This window comes from Rattus rattus, chromosome 9 (assembly GCF_011064425.1).
Source record: "Rattus rattus isolate New Zealand chromosome 9, Rrattus_CSIRO_v1, whole genome shotgun sequence".
In the NCBI taxonomy this organism is placed as follows: domain Eukaryota; kingdom Metazoa; phylum Chordata; class Mammalia; order Rodentia; family Muridae; genus Rattus; species Rattus rattus.
In genome coordinates, this window is record NC_046162.1 from 8,529,301 (window position 1) to 8,552,037 (window position 22,737).

The 22,737-nt window shown below is 44.8% G+C and overlaps 1 long non-coding RNA gene across 1 annotated transcript; it reads left to right on the forward strand.

The window, feature by feature from the left end:
* The first annotated feature begins 7,700 nt into the window (after positions 1 to 7,700).
* Positions 7,701 to 20,883, forward strand: LOC116909831. The gene is made up of 3 exons (XR_004389103.1): positions 7,701 to 7,947; positions 12,232 to 12,361; positions 20,662 to 20,883. It is a non-coding gene; the product is annotated as an uncharacterized LOC116909831 (long non-coding RNA).
* Positions 20,884 to 22,737: the final 1,854 nt, after the last annotated feature.

Below are 22,737 nucleotides of genomic sequence, written 5' to 3' on the forward strand. Positions count from 1 at the left end.
GAGTGCACATGGCCAGTGGGGAGTGAGGCAGCCCTCGTATCATGTGTTCCAGTTCTGATCCCACTACTTAATGGCAGGGCCTTTCCACTCTCTGAGCGCCTTCTGTAAAGTGAGTATAAAGAGACCATCTTATGGGATGGGGAGATGGTTCACTGGGTAAAGCACTTCTTCCACAAGCATGAAGACCTGAGTTTGAATCCCCAGAGCTTATATAAAGCTGAAAACAGAGCACGCAGCTGCAATCCCAGTCTTCTTCTGTGGGAAATGGGGACAGAGGGCTATCTAGCCTGGTGCACCCAAAGAAAACAAAAGAGCCTCTTTCTCAAACAAGGTGAAATACAAGACTGACACATAAGGTTGTCTTTTTATCTTCACTTATAACACATGGCATTTGTGTACTTATAAACACACACACACACACACACACGCACACACACACACACACACACTAAACCTTGATAACACAATAGATCTATCCCAGGAGAGGAGTGCCCATAAGGACCTCCTGTCCACCTAGTGGCACTAGATTCAGGAGTGAAGGTGATCTTGAAGGTCTTGGAAACACCCATGAAAACTACGAGGCCTGTTTGTCCTCTCCCACCCATTTAATCAGACAAACCTGGCTCCTTTGGAGTCAACAGCATTACAAACCTAGCCTTTCATTAGCTCTGCCCTCCCTGCCACCCACACCAGCACACAGAACACCTTTACTCGATGTTCTCATCTGGAAAGACGCAGGCCTGGGAAGACGCTCCTGCTCAGGGTCACCCTGTTAGCCCATGGTTCCTACCCTCTATGCCTGGTCACCGGTGTACCCATCAAGCAGGAAATGAGTGCTACCAAGAGACCAAAGGTCTCCCTACATCCAATTTCAGTTTTAAAAGGAAAACAATCATCTCTAGAGTCCAACTGCCTGCCTGATGCTCAGAGCGGCATCCAGTCTCATTTCCTTGGGGAGAAATTGTTCCTTGCAACAAGGGATGCTGACTTTCTTCTTTAAAGACATGGTATCATGTACCCTAGGTTAGCCTCAGACTTGCTTCATAGATGGGGATAACCCTGAATTTCTGACCCTCCCAATTACATTTTCAGAGTGCTGTTGGAATTAAAGATACATGCCAGCACCTCTGGGTTATACAGTGTTGCAGATATAACCCAGGTTTCACATGTTAGCCAAGCGTGTCCTAACTTCTACATCCCCAGCCCTGAAATGATCTCGGTCTAGTTTCTGTTAGTTTTGTTTTAGGGCAGGTTTTTGTTTTTATTGAGTGGGTGTGTCGCTAGGGTTCATGTAACCCAATCTGGCCTTGACATTCCTTTGTAGCCAAGGCTGACCTTGAACTCCAGATCCTGTGTTTACCTCCCAAATGCTAGATTATAAGCATGAACCCACACCTGGCTAGAAGGTAGCTCCCTTGCAGGAGTAGCTCCCTTGTCCTGGAGCAAGAGTATGCATATGCCTGCTCATCTTGAACTGCAAGGTATTTTGGTCCTGGGAAATTCAGATGCTAAACTGGGAAAGCCCAATTTAACTATCAGCTGCTCAGTTTACATTCAATTCCATAAATGAGGATATGGCTAAAGGGAAGTTTCTAAGAGGCAAACACTGGATGAAGCCAATTGAAATCAATTGTTTGTGACAACCATGGACAACCCATGTGTCCCCTCTGCTCTCCAATGCCCTTACTCATAGCCATCCCATCTCTTGCTGTCCAATAGCTGAAGTAATTTCTCTAGTCTAAAAATAGCAGCACCTTGACTCAGTGTACAAACCACAAAAGTTCTCATTTCCCCATTACTTTAGGATAAACCGGAGACTTTGCAGGACTGGGGCTTGGACCAGGCTCCCTTGAGACTCTGTTTGGCTAGGATCTTATCCTTATTGCCATTTCTTTCCTTCCTTCCTCATATCCTTGACTCCTAGCACCCCATCCATTCCTTCGACCTGTTGATCTAACCTAGTTATTAACATCTTGGAGCTAAGGAGATGGCCCAACTGGTAAAGTGCTTTCTGCTCAAACATGAAGACCTAAATTCAACCCTTAGTAATGCATAAAGAGTTGGGCATCACCATGCCCCAGTGCTAGGGATACAGAGACAGGTGAATGGGGTTTCCTGGCCAGCCAGCAAAAGCTGATCAGTAAGCCCAAGTCCCAGATGAAAAGTCTGTCTGAAAAGTAGGATGGAGAGCCAAGAATGGTGGGGCATGCCTTTAATTCCAGCACACAGGAGGCAGAGCCAGGTGGATTTCTGTGAGTTCAAGGCCAGCCTGATCTACAGAGTGAATTTCAGGACAGCCGGGGATGTTACACAGAGAAACCCTGTCTTGAAAAACAAAATAACAACAGCAATAAAGTGGATGCCTCTGGGAGTTGACCTGACCTTGGACCTATACATATATAAATGCAAAACTGAATTGTCGATGGCTAGCCTGTCAGTCTGAGGGGCCATTGTCAATAGCTAGCTTGTCATCCAAACACACATCTTTGATACCCACTTCTACTTTACAGCTCCTGGCTGGTGACATATGGATGACTCTCTAACTATCAAAGGGTCCCACCAATCACCATCGCTGCTCCATCCGAACCAAACCCTCCATACCCACCAGGGTTGCCTGTCTTCCTTTTTGTCTGATGTCATCCTGGGACACAGTTGGGACGCCCTGATGTCACAAGGTGGAAGATGAAAAGGCACAGTCTAACACAAGGGAGAGTATGTGATGCTGGGGTCCAGCTTTTCTTAAGTGGTTGGGCATTTTCTATCTGCTCCTCCTAGCTCTGTTCATATCCCTACCTGAGCATTCACTTGATGTTGTGGGGAACCCATGAACCCCAGAGTTGAAGCCAAGATAGTTCTCTGGCTCTGGACTTTGCAGTGATTAATGCACCCACCAAGCTAATAATAAACTTGCAACCTCATTACTTGCCTGCTAGCTAATTCCCTTCTTGTTTTTCTGCGCCTTTCCCCAAATGGATTCCTGAATTCTTCCAGATTGCTGGTTGCTAAGCTATAAAGTTCCAGGTTCGGAAGCCTTGCTGCTCATTGGTGGAGAGTTCCTGGGCTGTTCCAATCAGAAGGAGGCTGGCTGCAGAGAAAGGCATTCACTCTAGGAGTTGGGAAATTTTCTAACAGTTGATGTCATCCAGAATCTTTTGATTAGCACTGCAGGATTTGTTGTACTCTTGAATTGACTGAGGAGGGTCACAGGTTCTAGAACGTTCCCTCAGGAAGATGAAGGACCATGGACAGATAATGTGACTTCCCACCCTGGGGCAGCAGAGATACCTCGAGAGACCCTCAGAATTAAACTGCCATGTCTACCTCACAGCTTGATCAGTGATGGCATCAGGAAGCTTAGAAAACTGAATGACACTAAGCTTGGGGTGCTTGCAATGAGGGCCTTATTTGCAAAGGACTGCTGAGCTCCTAAGTATCCCCCAGTCCTTGGGCTGCCATGGGTAGCTATAAAGGACTATAAACTACGTGAATGGAAGAGCATTTACCTCAGTCCAGCTTTACTAGGAACTAAATCTCTTCCATTTAGAAGCTTCCCTGGGCTGGAGAGATGGCTTAACGGTTAAGAGCACTCACTGCTCTTCCAGAGGTCCTGAGTTCAAATCCCAGCAACCACATTGTGGCTCACAACCATCTGTAATGGGACCTGATGTCCTCTTCTGGTGTGTCTGAAGAGAGTGACAGTATACCCATATTAATAAAATATACCCATATTAATAAAATAAATAAATCTTTTTTAAAAAAAAAATAGAAGCTTCCCTAGACATGTGGAGACCAGGAGGAATGGCTGTAGACTTTAGCTTCCTTCTTTCAGAAAGAAGGAAGTCATGTGACCCAGACCCAGTTCTGAGATAGTCACATGGCTCAGATGGACGGATCAGACTCTGATACTTTCCTGCCAGAACTGTAAGGAAAGACCTCAGACACTACACTGTTGGAAAAAATAGAAATTCTCAAAAGATAACAGAGCCCCGAGAGCTCCTGCTTGGGGTAAACCAGATCCATGCCCCACATCTAATATTGATTTATTTTTCTGCTTGGAAAACACCAAGCTTGGTGTGTGTGTGTGTGTGTGTGTGTGTGTGTGTGTGTGTGTGTGTGTTGCTAAGAAGCAGGAATATACAGATTCATTGCATGGTACCCAGTTGATTTGCATACAGTCCCATACAAGTCTTTAAGATTACCTAGTATGTTACTATATTTTGTGAGCTGGGGAACTGAGACTCCAAGGGGTACAGGAGCCTTGCCCAGGGGACATTGCCACTGTATGCTCAATGTGTGCTTAACCAATTCAACTTGTTTGAAACAGTCTTCGCCAAACTGATAACCCTCAAGCCTGTCATTTTTCCATCTGACAGACTCACTAGAAGCCAGGTCCCATCAGATCCCTTCCTATCCCTCTGTACCCCACCTCTGAGCCTCACTGAGTTGGCCTATCACCAGAAGGACAGAAGGACAGAAGAAATTAGTTTTCTGCCTCCGTCATCCCGTCATTTATGCCCTGATTATGAACTGAGTCTGTTATGAAAGCTACTTCATTGCCATCTACACAGGAAGCTTGCTGCCATGTTAGATGCAGTGAGTCCTGATGAAGGCTGAACGGGCATCACACTCATGAGCCTTTCACCATCCAGAGTTAGGAGCAAAATGGAAATTTCCTTTCGAGTCACCTAACCTTGAGTATTTTGTTATAACAGGAACCAGATGGAGGTAGCTAGCTCCATGTTAGGGTAACAGTGTGTGAGTGTTGGCAAGAAGGGTACTCCCCTGCAGATGGATGGGGCACATGGAGCACTTGGCTAGGGTCTAGGTAACCAGGTGTGCTTTAAAAGCAGAGAGCCTGTGGGTACCAAACAGGTGCATCCCTTGGGATCCACAGTTCCATGCACTGTAGGGATCATGTAGGTCTGCCCACCTTCAAATCTGATGGCCGCCTTCCCAGACCCTGAGAGAGCATTGTTCACACCTGGGATAAATCCCCATAGTGTTGCCTTTTTGCCTGTGGTTTTCTCCCATCGGTATCTGCTTTTGCTTTTCCTTCCATGCTGGGTTAAACTGTGTTCGAAAGCTTAACATGCGACTAAATGTCAGCATCTGACCTCATTAGAAATAGCATCTTTAAAAAAAAAAAAGAAAAATATTGTATTTACTATGTGTGGGTCTTTTGTTTGGATAGATGCATGTGTATCATACCTGGTACTCTCAGACCAGCAGAGGACATCAGATCCACTACACTATAGTTACAGATTGCTGTGAACCACCATGTGGGTACTAGGAATTGAATCTGAATCATCTGGAAGAGCAGCCAGTGCTTAACCACTGAGCCATCTCTCCAGTCCCCAGAAATAGCATCTTTGTAGATGTAATCATGTAATCTGACAAGGTCACCCTTGACTATGGTGGCGTCTAACTCCAATGAGTACAGGCCTTATAAGAAGAGAGGGGTTGGGAACAGTGCCTTACCCTTTTAAACCAAGCACTTCAGGGACAGAAACAGGATGCTCTCTGTGAATTCAAGGCCAGCTTGGTCTACATAGCAAGCTCCAGGCCAGCCAGGGTTAGTGAGATCCTGTTTAAAACCAATAAGGAGGAAGGGAGCAAGGGAAGAAGAAGGGAAGGAGGGAGGAGGCAAGGGTATGGAGACTCCCAGGCCAAGACCGGAGGGTACAGCTACAGGCTGAGGAAGGCCAGGAACTGTCTGGCCTACTCTCTTCCCAGACAGATACAGATGGTTGAGCATAAGGACTAGATCAGGGTTCTTTACAAATCAAGGTATTTGAACTCAACAACAAGTGCTGCTGTTTGCTGTAAACCCCAAGGAATAATGTGATTTACTATTAATCTTACAAGCTCATTCTCTAGGCAGACCCCAACTCCCCAGTGCAGTTGCTTTAGTAAAAATGGTGTTTCCTTCCCAGTGGCTGCTTTTGTTCTGTTTGTTTATTTGTTTGTTTGTTTGTTTGTTTTGGTTGTTGTTTCAAGACAGGGTTTCAGGCTGCCCTTGAACTTACAGAGTGTTGTGGTTTGCCTTGGAGTTCTCTCTGAATTTGTAAAATAAAGGCAAGAGCGCTAGATTTGGGCAGAGGGAGGAGTCAGGAGCGAGAGGGGGATTAGATTCAGAGAATAGGGTTAGAGAAGACAGTTGGTGACAGTTGAGCCAGTAGAACCTGAGCAGGGGGAAAAAGGATTGAACAGTTGAGAGAGTTGGGAGAGGAGAAATGAAGATAGGTGGGAAAGGGACTGGTTAAGCACACGATGGGGAACTGAGAAAAGTTAGAGGAGACAGGAGATGGAGAGAGGGGAGAAGCTAGGAGTCGTTGTGGGAGAAGGAGAAACTAAAGCATGGAAGAGTTGATATAGTTGGGAGAGGAGTAATGAAAAAAGTGGGAAAGGGACTGTTTAAAGACACGATGGGGAACTGAGAGAGGATGAGTTGGGAGAAAAGTTAGAGGAGACAGGAGATGGAGAGAGGGGAGAAGCGAGGAGTCGTCGTGGGAGAAGGAGAAGCTGGAGACTTGGCAAATAAAAGGTGCAAGGGATGGATGGTACCGGGCTTTGTATGTTTAAGTGGGCAATTATATCTCACCAATTGGATCTAAGATTATTGTGTGGTATGTTCTTTTATGTGAGGGTTTGAGTGTAAGAAAGTGTGTGGCTGGGCTGTGTTTCCGCCAAGATATCTAGCAGATATCTGGGGCACTGAGGTGTAGGACCTAGCAGGGTAAAAGACCAAACTTTACCGTTTTATTTTTATATTTTTACAACAACAACAGAGATTCACCTGCCTCTACCTCCTGGGTGCTAATATTAAAGGTATGTGTCACCACCACCCGGACAGCAGCTGCTTTCTAAGGGACCAGTAGGGTACTTCAGATTTTGCATATTAACAGCACCTTCATTCTCTAACCACTAATTCTACAAAACAAATGTTTGCTGTAAGTGAAGATGTGGAGGGGTCAAGGCGTGGGCCCTGGACCTCACACCAGTGTGGCAGGTTCAACAAGCCCAGGCATCTTCCTTTGCTTACAATAAGGTGAAGTCTAGTTCCCTACTCCTCTGAATCTAGGCTGTTCTCTTAATGTTTCTATTAATAAAATGTTCTAGAAGCTTTTGCTCTAATGACTTAAATGCTGGGTAAGGATGCTAGTCTTACCTATTAAAAAATGCAAGGCCTTGTGAAGGACTAAGACAATTTTGTCAACAACTGAGGTCAACGGTCACTCAACACTGCTAAAGAAGGTCACTGTGGACACTCCCAGTAACCATAGTCATTAACAATAATTAACAACAATTAACTCAGTTGAGGAACCATCCACTTGGTGCACAAAATCATCCACACTAGGCTGTTTTAAATTGTAGTCTGGAAACTGTCATTTATGAAGCAAAACCCAACAAATATATTAAAGGCCAAGCCAGATTTCCAACCCAGGTCTCTCACAATTAGAATCTGAACCCCTCAAGAACAGAGTCTGTGTCCTCAGGGCTCAAGTGGGGAACTTCCAGGAAACATATACCAACAAATGCCACGAATGCCACAGATGGGTGGGCCATCTGTGTCAAGAAAGGGGCCATCGTAGCCTAAGTCTCTAGGGCACTGACCTACATTTATTTTAGATATATTTTAGAAACAACAACTGCTGCATACCAAGGCGAGGGATGTAGCAATCCTCTCTGGCCTCATGAGGCTTAAAATTTGGGGGAGAAAGTAGAGAAAAGTAAACCACTAACCAAGCCTTCACCTACTGCTCATCCTGTTCCTCTGCTCCAGTATTCCAACCATCATCTAAGCTACCACCTTCTCTTCCAGATTATCCAACCGCCTCTTCATTCTTCATCCACACTCCTCCTTTGGCTCTGCCTTAGGTGGCTCATCTTGCCAGACTTCACACTGAACAACTGCCAAGGATGTTGCAATGCATGAGCTGTACGCAGGTAAGAGGGGTACATGCCTGTCCTGTAATTGTCAGAACATGTCCTCTCTAGAATGGAGAATTGCCTTGAGAGGTGAACATGTGTAGGAGAAAATGTTAATCCCAGTCCAGGGTTTCTACCCCACCTTTGACCATTTAGTTCCTGGATAAAAGGCACACACATTATTATATTTATAATAAGCCTTAAACAGCACAAGAGCCAGGCAGATATCTACCCTCTATGCTATTAGAACCTACCTTTCTATCATAACCCTGAGTTATTATTTTCTGTGTCTTGTCTGGACTGCTCTTAATTCCAATTGGCCAGCCTTCATGGCTATCCTTTCTTGACTCCTAACCCATGGCATCTTCATATTCCTCCTCCTCCTCCTCCTCCTCCTCCTCCTCCTCCTCCTCCTCCTCCCCTCCCCTCCTCCTCCTCCTCCTCCTCCTCCTCCTCCTCCTTGTTCTCCTCTGACCCCCAGGCCCAGGAGGTCTATTCTGCTCACCTATTGGCTTTTGGCTTCTTTATTAACAATCAGAAATAACTTGGGGGGAAGAGTCATTGGGTTTACACGCAGACCTTGGTCTTGGGGAGCCCACGCTCCAGGTCTTGGATACTCACACTTAGCATTACAACAGAGAGCAAGACCAAAACTTAACAAGCATGTACACAGCCACCTGCCATGGGTTGAAGAAGCAGGAAGCTCTCTTCCGGACCATATGCTTGCCTTTCAAATCATGTGTCAATTTAAACTCCTTTCTCTTTCATGTTTAGTCTCAGGTGATAGCAGTAGAAAGAAGAATAAGAGAGCCTCCATCCAGAAACCAGAATGAGGTGCATTTCCTGTGTGCTGCAAAATGCTGGGTCCTGTTTATGTATCCAGTCTGTCAGTCTATGACTTTTTATTGGTGAATTGACTCCATTGATGTTGAGAGATATTAGGGACTAATGACTGTTGTTTCCTATTAATTTTGTTGTTCGAGGTGAATTATGTTTGTGTGGCTATCTTCTTTTTGGTTTGTTGAAAGAAGATTACTTTCTTACTTTTTCTAGAGTGTAGTTTCCCTCCTTGTGTTGGAGCTTTCCATCTATTATCCTTTGTAGGGCTGGATTTGTAAGAAGATATTGTGTAAATTTGGTTTTGTGATGGAATACCTTGGTTTCTCCCTCTATGGTAATTGAGAGTTTTGCTCGATATAGTAACCTGGGCTGGCATATGTGTTCTCTTAGGGTCTGCATGACATCTGCCCAGGATCTTCTGGCTTTCATAGTCTCTGGTGAGAAGTCTGATGTAATTGTGATAGGTCTACCTTTATATGTTACTTGACCTTTTTTCCTTACTTCTTTTAATATTCTTTATTTGTTTTGTGCATTTGGTGTTTTGACTATTATGTGACAGGAGGAAATTCTTTTCTTTTTCTATTTGGCTTCTTGTAGGTTTATGGGCATCTCTTTCTTTAGGTTAGGGAAGTTTTCTTCTATAATTTTGTCAAAGATGTTTACTGGCCCTTTAAGGTAGGAATCATCACTCTCTTCTCTATTATCTTAGGTTTGATCTTCTCATTGTGTCCTTGATTTCCTGAATGTTTTCGGTGTTTTTGAATGTCTTCAGTGAATCTTTTTGTGTTTTGCATTCTCTTTGACTGTTGTGTCAATGTTTTCTATGGAATCTTCTGCCCCTGAGAGTCTCTCTTCTATCTCTTGTATTCTGTTGGTGATGCTTACATCTATGACTCCTAATCTCTTTCCTAGGTTTTCTATCTCTAGGGTTGTCTCCCTTTGTGATTTCTTTATCATTTCTTCTTCCATTTTTAGATCCTGGATGGTTTTGTTCAATTCCTTCACCTGTTTGGTTGTGTTTTCCTACAATTCTTTAAGGGATTTTTTGTGTTTCCTCTTTAAGGGCTTCTACCTGTTTACCTGTGTTGTCCTGTATTGTCGTTCATTTCCTTCTTAAAGTCCTGTATCATCATCATGATTTTAAATCAGAATCTTGCTTTTCCAGTGTGTTGAGGTATCCAGGAATGACAGCCTTTCCAATAGTCACAAATAGTATAAAATACCTTAGTGTGACTCTAACCAAGTGAAAGATCTGTATGACAAGAACTTCAAGTCTCTGAAGAAAGACTTTGAAGAAGATCTCAGAAGATGGAAAGATCTCCCATGTTCGTGGATTGTCAGGATTAATATAGTAAAAATGGCCATCTTGACAAAAGCAATATACAGATTTCATGCAATCCCCATCAAAATTCCAAATCAATTCTTCACAAAGTGAGAAAGAGCAATTTGCAAGTTCATTTGGAATAACAAAAAACCCAGGATAGCGAAAACTATTCTCAGCAATAAAAAGAACTTTTGGGGGAATCACAATCCCTAACCTCAAGCTGTATTATAGAGCAATAGTGATAAAAATTGTATAGTATTGGTACAGAGACAGGCAGGTAGATCAATAGAATGGAACTGAAGACCCAGAAATGAACCCACACATCTATGGTCACTTGATCTTTGACAAAGGAGCCAAAACCATCCAGTGAAAAAAGATGGTATTTTCAACAAATGGTGCTGGTTCAACTGGTGGTCAGCATGTAGAAGAATGCAAATTGATCCATTCTTTTTTTTTTTTTTTTTTTTTCTGTTTTTCGGAGCTGGGGACCGAACCCAGGGCCTTGCGCTTGCTAGGCAAGCGCTCTACCACTGAGCTAAATCCCCAACCCCAAATTGATCCATTCTTATCTCCTTATACAAAGCTCATGTCCAAGTGGATCAATGACCTCCACATAAAACCATATACACTAAAACTAATAGAAGAAAAAGTGGGGGAAGAACCTTGAACACATGGGCACAGGAGAAAATTTCCTGAACAGAACACCAATGGTTTATGCTCCAAGATCAAGAATTCACAAATGGGACCTCATAAAATTGCAAAGCTTCTGTAAGGCAAAGGACACTGTGGTTAGGACAAAATGGCAATCAACAAATTGGAAAAAGATCTGAGGGCTAATATCCAATATATACAAAGAACTCAAGAAGTAGACTCCAGAGAGTCAATTAACCCTATTAAAAAATGGGGTACAGAGCTAAAAGAAGAATTCTCAGCTGAGGAATATTGAATGACTGAGAAATACTTAAAGAAATGTTCAACATCCTTAGCCATCAGGGAAATGCAAATCAAAACAACCCTGAGATTCCACCTCACACCAGTCAAAATGGCTAAGATCAAAAACTTAGGTGACAACAGATACTGACAAGGATGTGGATAAAGAGGAAAACTTTTCCATTGTTGGTGGGATTGCAAATTGGTACAACCTCTCTGGAAGTCAGTCTGGAGGTTCCTCAGAAAATTGGACATAGTACTGCCTGAGGACCCAGCTATACCACTCCTGGGCATATACCCAAATGGTGTTCCAACATATAACATGGCATATGCTCCACTATGTTCATAGCAGTCTTATTTATAATAATCAAAAGCTGGAAAGAACCCAGATGCCCTTCAACAGAGGAGTGGATACAGAAAATGTAGTACATTTACACAATGGAGTACTACTCAGCTATCAAAAACAATGACTTCATGAAATTCCCAGGAAAATGGATGGAACTAGAAAATACCATCCTGAGTGAGGTAACCCAGACACAAAAGAACACACATGGTGTGTACTCACTGATAAGTAGATATTAGCCCAAAAGCTTGGAATATCCAAGATACAATTCACAGGCCATATGACACTCAAGAAGAAGGAAAACCAGTGTGGATGCTTTAGTTCTTCTTAGAAGGGGGAACAAAAATAGTCACAGGAGGAAATATGGAGACAAAGTGTGGAGCAGAGACTGAAGGAAAGGCCATCCAGAGACTGCCCCACCTGGGGGATCCATCTCATATACAGGCACCAAACCCAGACACTATTGCATAAAATAGATCAGAGAGGGCTGTCCTTTAATCTCATGTCTTTAACCCCACCACTGGAAGGCAGAGAGGCAGGAGGATATCTCTGAGTTCAAGGCCAGCCTCATCTATCTACAGAGTGAGAGAGTGAGTTCTAGGACAGTGAGAATATGTGAAGAAACCTAGTCTCAGCAAAAAAAGATCAGAGAAAGAGAGAGAGAGAGAGAGAGAGAGAGAGAGAGAGTTCTAGGAGAGAATATGGAGAGAGAGAGAGAAAGGAGAGAGAGAGAGAAGGAGAGAGAGAGAAAGGAGAGAGAGAGAGAGAGAGAGACCAGCCCTCAATAGTCACAGCTGCTTCAGCAGTGTGCATAGAGCCTAGTTCAGTAAATGTTTAAAAATATTTTATTGCATTTTCCTTTAAGGTTTCAGAAGCAATGTACCTCTAAAACAAGCCAATCAGCAGAGAAGAAACAAAAGCAACATGGCGTCTTCTACCTCCAGCCTCGCAGCGTCCCAGAGCTCCTCTGCAATAATGTCTTAGTGAAAAGCCAGGTTCTTATCCTTTCATCCACTTCTCTCAGTATATGCTTCATCTCCCATGTACATGCGTTTTCCCAGGCTAATGCAGCAGACTATTCCCTAGTGGCTGTGAAGCTCAATGTACCCTCTGCTGCCAGACACATGGTTTGTCTTCAGTCTTTCCCTCCCCAGCAAAACAGCCTGGACCCATCTCCTTTCCCTATGACAGTCCTTAGAATGTACTCATGGGGCCAAGGATGCAGTTTCAATTTGGGTTTTTAATAAAAGTGGGTGGCTAGGTAAGTGGCTTGAATGACTGGCGGATTCTGAACAGATCTGAATTTATGGAGCTGTCTCCAGGAAGATCCAGGTGACCTGGGTGGCAGAGAGGAGGCCCATTCCTGTTTATTGGTCTTTTTTCTTTCTCTATCTTCTCTCCTGTCTTTCCTTCTTTATCTCTTTCTGTTTGAGATAGGGTCTCATTATCCAGTTTGATCAGCCTGCCTCTGCTTCCCATGCACTGAGATTAAAGCCCATGTTGCCTTCATCTCTTTATCACACTGGGGATTAAACCCAGAGCTAGTAAGCACTCTGGCACTGAGCTACATCCTCCGCCCTCTTCTTATTTTGATTTTGAGGTAGGGTCTTACCAAGTTTTCCAGACTGGCCTTTAACTCACTATACAAGTCCAGGCAGGCCTTGAACTCATGATCCTCCTGGTTCAGCTTCCTGAGCTGATGAATGGCAGGCACCATTAGTCTTGTTCTGTTAATCATAAGAATGTGGTTCATCCTCAGTAAAAGTGTGGTCATCTCTTTTCCTAGCTAGAATTTCCAGGGTGAAGGCAGGAGGATCAGAAAAGCTCAAGGTCATATTTCCCTACATAGAGAGTTCAAGGCCAGGCTGAGCCACATGAGAAAAACCAGAAGGACAGATGATGTTGGCAGGAGGGAGGGAAGGAGTGGGGAAGCTCATTCCTGCTCAGTCCTGCCTGGTGTAGCTCCCTTAGGGCCAGTGACATTCCTTAGTGTCAACTTTCCCTTAGGATGGAGAGGAGGGGTTGTGGCTCCTCACAGCCCAGGAGGACAGGAGCTTATTATTGAGTTAGTGGGGCAGAGTGAGGGAGAGGCTGACATTTCAGCAGCTCTGATACATGGAGCCACTAGAAGGTTTCTTAGTCCCACATCCTCACCACCCCCTAGCAGCCTAAAGCCTAGGCCTCTGACCTACACATGTGGATTGTGAATGGGCTTATGTTCTGTCACACTATCTTTCTCACACAATAAACATAAATAATAAATGTATACATGCATACATACATGCATGCATACATACATGCATACATACATGCATGCATGCATGCATGCATGCATGCATACATACATACATACATGCGTGCATGCATACATACATGCATACATACATAGGTCCTCTTGGAACCTGGCTCCACCAGGGTGTAACCTTGACTTGTGCTCCCGGCCCACTTGACCTGGCTTCTGTGGCCTGTTTTCTGTCTCCCAGATAATGAGCTAGGACTCTGGTTACTCAGGTTTAGCTTGCATACAGAGAGGCTTGAGTGGGCCTGTCCACTGGAGACCCCTCACCCAAGAAGCATCTAAAGTTAAGTATGGTGGTGTGCACCTGGAGTCCCAGAACTCAGGAGGTGGAGGCGGGGATTTCTAGACTCAGAAGGTGGCCCCTGCACTACCTAGAGAGATGCTGTTTCAAAATTTAAAACCAAACAAATCCAAACAAACATCATGCAGGTTTTTCTTGAAGCACTTCATTATTTCTGAAGTGACCTTGGACTTGCTGACCCCTCTAATTCCCAGGCTCTGGGTATTCCCCAGGTGACATGATACAGGACTTTAGGAGGCCTCGTCTCTTGTCATTAAAGACATTTTTAGACACAATATATTTTAATCACATTTTCCTTCCTCCTACTCCTCCCAGATTGTCCCCATCTCCTGGCCAGCTCCCCCATAGCTTCAGGACCTCATGTAGACTAGGCTGGTCTCATACTTGATATGAAGTCAAGAGTGGCCTGAACGCTGGAATGTCAGGTGTGCATCTCCACCTGGGTTATCAGAGCTGGGGGACTGAGCCCAGGGCTTCCATGCTGGGCAAACACACTGCTGTCTACTGAGCCTTACCCCACCCCCTGCCCTGTTCCTACACTTGGCAGGTGCCTGGAAAACAGTTGACACTCGGCATTTATCAATCAAAGGGAAAACATCCCATGCTGCCTTAAGAACAGCCCCAGGGTGAGGGTGTGACCTCCAGCTTCTGTGTCTCCACAGCACAGCTTCTGTGCCTCTGGGTCACAGCTCCCCTTGTGATATCTGGGCTGCTTCACTAATCTAGCCTGTCACTTCAAAGCAAGTGACCCTGGGGAAGAGAAGGCAACATGGCTTTAGGAGAGGTAAGTACACTTGCCTGTCCACTAAGCAACCAAGGGCAGACCAAACCAATGGGGTGGGCCTGGACAGGCTGAGCCCACAAGGGGACTGGCCACCTTCTCCAGGCCGTCAAATCAGATTGGCTTCTCAGCGATCATCACCAGCCCCCCATACACATAGCACCAGCCCCTAAAGTGACCGCCCCCCTGGTCCTGCCTGAGCCAGTGTCTTGATCCCCCTGCCTCCATACTGGATAATGTACGTTATCCATACATTCATTCAGCAATTACTTACTGAGTGTATACCAGGCAAGATGGAGGTCAGGAGGATGCAGTGGGGACCAGAGAAGGCCCTGACTCTCTGCACCCACAGCACCCAGTCATGCCCATATGATATTCCAGAAACTCTATGTCAGATCTATGGAAAAGGGTTTTGCAGAGGTCGTTAAGTTAAGAATTTTGAGATTGTGCTTAATCATCTAAGTGGACTAATGTATCCACAAGGGTTCAGAAGATTCACTACCCTCTTCTGACCTCCTGAGGCACTAGGCATGCATGTCGGTAACAAACACATAATCACAAAGGCAAAACACCTTATATATATATATAAAATAAATAAATCTAAAAACTTTATAATTTATTTTTATTTTATGTGCATTGGTGAGGGTGTCAATCTCCTGGAACTGGACTTACAGATAGTTGTGAGCTGCTATGTGGGTGCTGGGACTTGAACCCGGGATTTCTGGAAGAGCAGTCAGGACTCTTAGCCACTAAGCAATCTCCCTAGTCCCTAAAGCTAAAATTTTTAAAAAGTAATTTCAAAACATCCACAGTAGGCGTGGATGGCAGATGTGTGGGTCCCTCTTGGTGCTGGTGCCCTCTAGGTGTACAGGTACACAAGTTAACATTTCATAATCTGCCTTTCCACCTCCCTTTTCTGACGGGTGGTGGCACCTTCTGGATGTTTCTCAATCTTTCCCATTTTCCCATCAAGCCCTTGCTCTGTTCCAAGCCTCAAGTCACCGTTCCACCCCTTCCTGAACACCTGGGTTCTGCAGTGCCCTGGGCTCTGGCCCAGCATTTGACCTTTAGCTCATGATCCCATCTTGCAGGTTTGGCGACTGAGGCTCAGAGATTATTATGTAACTACAATCATGAAACACTGCTCTACAAATGTTGGCTTCCTATGTTGCTGACCCCAAAGCTCCACTGTGCCTACTGTCTCTCCAGACGTTCAATCCCTACCACATTCCAGAGTCCCCTACTTGAGCCAGTGTGACTTTTCCTCCTGTGTTTTCTCTGCTTCCAGTTTTCCCAGCTGACTTAAACCAAAGCCATCATCATTATTGTTGCTTGTGCTGTTCTGGATGAAGTCTTGTTGTGTATAGGCTGGTCTTGAAGTCTCAGTCCTCCTGTCTTGGCCTTCTCAGTCCAGGGATGACAAGCACAAGACACTATGTCTAGACCAGCAAACCTGAACAGACTGCTGTAGAAGCCTGCTCTGTAGCCATAGAAGAAAGTTACTGCAGGGACTACAAAGATGAAATGTTGTGACCATTCCCACAGTGGTGCCTGCTATCAATCTAGCACTTAACAAACTGAGGCAGAAGGATTATAAGTTCAAGTACAGCCTGAGTCACACAGTGGGTTCCAGGCTAGCCTGTGTTATACAGCAAAACTCTGTTTCAAAAATAACCTCCCATCACTATCCCTAAACTCAAGCAGTATTACAGAGCAATAGTGATAAAAACTGCATGGTATTGGTACAGAGACAGACAGATAGACCAATGGAATAGAATTGAAGACCCAGAAATGAACCCACACACCTATGGGCACTTGATTTTTGACAAAGGAGCCAAAACCATCCAATGGAAAAAGATAGCATTTTCAGCAAATGGTGCTGGTTCAACTGGAGGTCAACATGTAGAAGAATGCAGATCGATCCATGCTTATCACCCTGTACAAAAGCTTAAGTCCAAGTGGATCAAGGACCTCCACATCAAACCAGACACACTCAAACTAATAGGAGAAAAACTAGGGAAGCATCTGGAACACATGGGCACTGGAAAAAATTTCCTGAACAAAACACCAATGACTTACGCTCTAAGATCAAGAATCGACAAATGGGATCTCATAAAACTGCAAAGCTTCTGTAAGGCAAAGGACACTGTGGTTAGGACAAAACGGCAACCAACAGATTGGGAAAAGATCTTTACCAATCCTACAACAGATAGAGGCCTTATATCCAAAATATACAAAGAACTCAAGAAGTTAGACCGCAGGGAAACAAATAACCCTATTAAAAAATGGGGTTCAGAGCTAAACAAAGAATTCACAGCTGAGGAATGCCAAATGGCTGAGAAACACCTAAAGAAATGTTCAACATCTTTAGTCATAAAGGAAATGCAAATCAAAACAACCCTGAGATTTCACCTCACACCAGTGAGAATGGCTAAGATCAAAAACTCAGGTGACAGCAGATGCTGGCGAGATGTGGAGAAAGAGGAACACTCCTCCATTGTTGGTGGGATTGCAGACTGACAACCATTCTGGAAATCAGTCTGGAGGTTCCTCAGAAAATTGGACATTGAACTGCCTGAGGATCCAGCAGATGCCCCAACATATAAAAAAAGACACGTGCTCCACTATGTTCATCAAGCAGCCTTATTTATAATAGCCAGAAGCTGGAAAGAACCCAGATGCCCTTCAACAGAGGAATGGATACAGAAAATGTGGTACATCTACACAATGGAATACTACTCAGCTATCAAAAGCGATGACTTTATGAAATTTATAGGCAAATGGATGGAACTGGAAAATATCATCCTGAGTGAGCTAACCCAATCACAGAAAGACATACATGGTATGCACTCATTGATAAGTGGCTATTAGCCCAAATGCTTGAATTACCCTAGATCCCTAGAACAAATGAAACTCAAGACGGATGATCAAAATGTGAATGCTTCACTCCTTCTTTAAATGAGGAAAAAGAATACCCTTGGCAGGGAAGAGAGAGGCAAAGATTAAAACAGAGACTGAAGGAACACCCATTCAGAGCCTGCCCCACATGTGGCCCATACAAATACAGCCACCCAATTAGACAAGATGGATGAAGCAAAGAAGTGCAGACCGACAGGAGCCAGATGTAGATCGCTCCTGAGAGACACAGTCAGAATACAGCAAATACAGAGGCGAATGCCAGCAGCAAACCACTGAACTGAGAATAGGACCCCCGTTGAAGGAATCAGAGAAAAACTGGAAGAGCTTGAAGGGCCTGAGACCCCATATGTACAACAATGCCAAGCAACCAGAGCTTCCAGGGACTAAGCCACTACCTAAAGACTATACATGGACTGACCCTGGACTCTGACCTCATAGGTAGCAATGAATATCCCAGTAAGGGCACCAGTGGAAGGGGAAGCCCTGGGTCCTGCTAAGACTGCACCCCCAGTGAACTAGACTGTGGGGGGGGGCAATGGGGGAGGGTTGGGAGGGGAACACCCCATAAGGAAGGGGGAGGGGGAGGGGATGTTTGCCCGAAACCGGGAAAGGGAATAACACTCGAAATGTATATAAGAAATACTCTAGTTAATAAAAAAAAAATAATAACCTCCCCACCAAAAACTGGATGTCGTGGTATACACACATAATCCCAGCATTTGAGAAGTAAAGAGCCAGCCTTCACTGTGTAATGAGTTTGAGGCCAGCCTAAGTTATATTTGACTATGTTGTAAAACAAAAACTAAAAAAATGGAACAGAGTGGAACATAACACAAGAGAGAAAGGAGAATGAGTGGGGTGTTTGACTTGTCGAGCTCACCAGACCCAGGTGGAACACCTAACAACCATCAGCTGCTTCCTAACTGGGCAGCACAGAGGGCGCTAGAGTCTGATCCATGGTTACACAGGCTAAGGGAGGTCATTATGGCAGCCAAGTCCCCAACCAGAGGGATTAGCACTGTGGAAAACAGAAACGCAGGCCACTGACGAGCCCGTGACCCCAGGCTCCCTAGTAAGTAGCTGTAGCCTGTGACCCCAGGCAAAGCTGTAGGAGCCTAGGGAAATAATTAGAAATGACATTTGACTTTCAAAAGTGTTCACGGCCAGGCTGGGTAGAGAGTGCCTGCCTGCGTTTCTCCTGGATGCTCTGCCTCCTCCTCTTAAGCAAACAGTGTGGTCAGGCATGCAGTCGCACACGGCAGCAGCACTACGCTCCCAGCACTTGGGAAAGTGAGGACTATCATGAGTTCCAGGCCAGCCTGGGCTACATGGCGAGTCCCTGTCTCAGAAACATAAAGCCAGGCATGGTATGGTCCACACATGTGATTCCCAGAACTGAGGAGGTGGAGGCAGGAGGATGAGGAGTTCCAGGTCATCCTTAATGCATAACTCAGTGAGTTAGGGGCCAGCCTGAGATCCACGAGACCTGGTCTCAAAAATAAAAATTAAGGAAAGAGGGAGGGTTTGCTGGACCATAGAGGATTCTGATTTGGATGAACTGTCTGTGTCACTTCTATTAGTGCTGCTGTGCCAACTATCTTTATATTATAAATATTTATATTTGCACAGAGCATGTTCTTGCCAGTCCTTGATTTGTTTTTTTATAACAGCCATTTGGACAGATATCAGTGAAATTGTGCTGTGGTTTGAATTTGGATTTTCCGGATAAACGCCGTGAAGCGTTTTCACGAACCTGGTCACTTGTGTCTTTTTGGAGAAACTTCTACTCAGGTCCTCTGCTGCCATTGTGAACTGTTATTAGCGATTGCACTGTAGGAGTTCCTCACATGCTTGTAATATTACCCTTTGAGGTAGTTACTGTTAACCTCTAGAGTCTTATGATGAGGGAGTCTCAGGAGGGACTGCTCAGGTTAGATTGACCTACAGCATGGCCTGGGGATTGTCTTGGCTGTCTATGGGTATAGGAGAGTCCATCCCACTATGGCTAGCAGGACTCCCATGCTGGGTGGTCCTAGGCTGTATAAGAAAGCTAGCTAACCATGATCTACCCGGCAAGGCAGCAAGCAGTATTCTTCCATGGTTTCTGCCTCAAGTTGCTGCTGTGACTGCCTTCAATGACACATTGTGACCTGACGTATAAACCCAGTAAACCTTTTCCTCCCCAAGTCACTTTTGGTTCGAGCCACAGAAAGGAAAGAGAAACAGCCTCTTGTTAGGCGTGTTGTTCAGGATCGTTTCCTCCCACGCTGGAGGTGGTATTGTTTTTCAGTGTTCATCATTTCCTTTATTGTGCTTTTTCTTTGTAAATAAAGGTTTATTGGGACACACCTGTTTACCTCTGCATGCCCGAAGTTGCTTCTGACCTAAATCAGTCACTTTACTGCCACACACATGGCACAAACAGTCTGTCTCTGTGCTACACAGAAAGTTTGCCAGCTCTTGCCATCAGTCTATTTTAGGGGCAGCAGGGAACTGAAGTCAGGCAGCACAGCTGGCCAAAGCAATGGGATAAAGGTGATGCTAAGCTAGTGTCATGGTTCATGGTTCTGATGCTCAGGAGGTTCAGGATCAAGAATTTCAGGTCAGCACGGGCTGTGGAGTGAGTACTCTATTTCACCATGAGCTTGGGTACAACTCAGTGGTAGAGCACTTCCCAAACATGTGAGGCCCTGGGTTTACCCTCAATAACACAAAATGAAAATTACAATGGGTAGAGGAGGGAGAAGAAGAGGGAGAGAAAGGGAGGGGGATCTGTCCAAGTATTAAGAGGACCTCCATGGCACCAGGCCCTTGACATGGCACACAGCCGACTGGGTCAGGACAGGAGAACCAGTGTCAGTGCTGGGGTTTCTGCACATCTGAACCTGGGGCTGCATTCACTTCTAGTCATCAGCTTCCTATAAAGCATGCACTCCACAGCAGCAGGGCAGAAACAGACATACAACTAATACTACAAGTCCTGCTCCTTTCACAGTGACTGCAAGCTACATCTTGTCCACAGGAAGAGGAGGCAACAGGGTTGCTGCACCCATGAGAAGGTATGAAGGAACTCCTGAGGCCACGATGCATGGAAGCTTCTAGAAGAGGCCTCCCTAGTCAAGAAGCAGAGCAGCGAATGAGCCTAAAGTCATGGTCCAGCCTCCTCTTTATTTGCTGCCAACCCTTGTCTAAGTGCTCTCTTAACTGCAGTCCTAAAAGTTGGGTATGGACAGGAGATAAGAGTGGCTCAGGAGGTTGGGGATTTAGCTCAGTGGTAGAGCGCTTGCCTAGGAAGCTCAAGGCCCTGGGTTAGGTCCCCAGCTCCGAAAAAAAGAACCAAAAAAAAAAAAAAAAAAAGAGTGTCTCAGGCCTCTCTGCTTCCATATGAGTGATATCTACATGCTTAACACCCGCTGTCCCAGAGAGTGTTCAAGACCACTGAGTTTCAGGCTGGAGAGATGGCTTAGTGGTTAAGAGTACTTGATGCTCTTCCAGAAGTCTCAAATTTAATCCTTTTTGTAAATATTTATTTATTTTATTCATATGAGTACAATTTATTCAATGAGTACAATGTAGCTGTCTTCAGATACACCAGGAGAGGTCATCGGATCCCATCACAGATGGTTGTGAGCCACCATGTGGTTGCTGGGAACTGAACTCAGGACCTCTGGAAGAGCAGTCAGTGCTCTTAACCGCTGAACCATTTCTCAAGCCCCTGGGTTCAAGCTTAGCACCCACATAGCAGCTCAAATTTATCTATTATTGTGGTCCCTTAGGATCTGATGCTGTCCTGGTGTGCAGGCATACATGCTGACAAAATACCCATATTCATAAAATACATAAATACATCTTAAAGGAAAGAAAAAAACCAGAGTCCCATTTCTTGCATGAAGTCAGGAAAATTCCCCCTCAGTACCCACCTCCTCATACACTGAAGAATATGTGCAGGCCAAGTATATGTGAAATAGATGTTCTTACCTATATTCCCTCTGTGAAGGAACTGAAGTAGAGAAGTCAAATGACCCACTTACTGGCTTGAGCAAGTCCCTGTATGACAGCTTTTTAAAACAGGCTCTCAAAAAAAAAAGTACTGTATTTCTTTGAAAGTAGATTTTTTTTCCCATGTAATGCATCCTGGTTACAGTTTTCTGTCCTTCTACTCCTTGAAGTTCCTCCCCATTTTCCTGTCCATCCAGGACCACCCCTTTCTGTCTCTCATTAGAAAAGAACAGGATGCTAAGAGAGAATAGTAAAATATAACAGAATAAAATATAATAAGATAAAACAAAGACTATCACATTGAAGTTGTACAGGACAAACTGAGAGAAGGAAAAGAGCCCAAGAAAATACAAGAATCGGAGACCCACTTGCTTGCACGCAGGAGTCCCATAAAAACACTGACCTGGAAGCCATGATGTACACACAGAGGATCTGGTGCAGCCCCTGTCAGCGCTGTGCATGTTCCCTCAGTGTGTGACTTCATATGAGCTTTGCTCTTGCTAATTTAGAGGGTCTTGTTCTGGTCTCTCTCCTCTGCCCCATCTGTCTCCCCCAATCCTTTTTCCTCCTCCTCTGTAGGGTTCCCTGAACTCCAAGGGGGAGAGATTTGATTGACAGCTGAATGTTCCAAGGTCTCTCTGGGTGTTTAGTGTCTGGCTGTGGGTCTCTGAATTTGTTCTCATCTGCTGCAGCAGGAAGCTTCTCTGATGATGGCTGTGTGAGACTCTGATCTCTGAGTACAGCAGAATGTCATTAGTAGTCATGCCATCACTACTTGTTGTGGTCATTATTTTGTTTGTTTTAAGACCAGTAGTAACTGATTTTACCCTAGGTCCCTAAAGTATCTGGTTCTTGGTCACCCAAGTAGGTATGAGCTCCATCTTGTGGAGTGGCCTTAAGTCAAATCAGACATTGATTGGTCACTCCTATGAGCTTTGGTGCCACCCTGCCCTGTCATATCCTGCAGGCAGGACACCATTGTAGATCAAAGGGTTTGTGGCTGGCCTGCTGTTTACATTTCTCCTTTGGTAGCATACAGAATACCTTTGTGTACCAAAACACTAGGATGTAG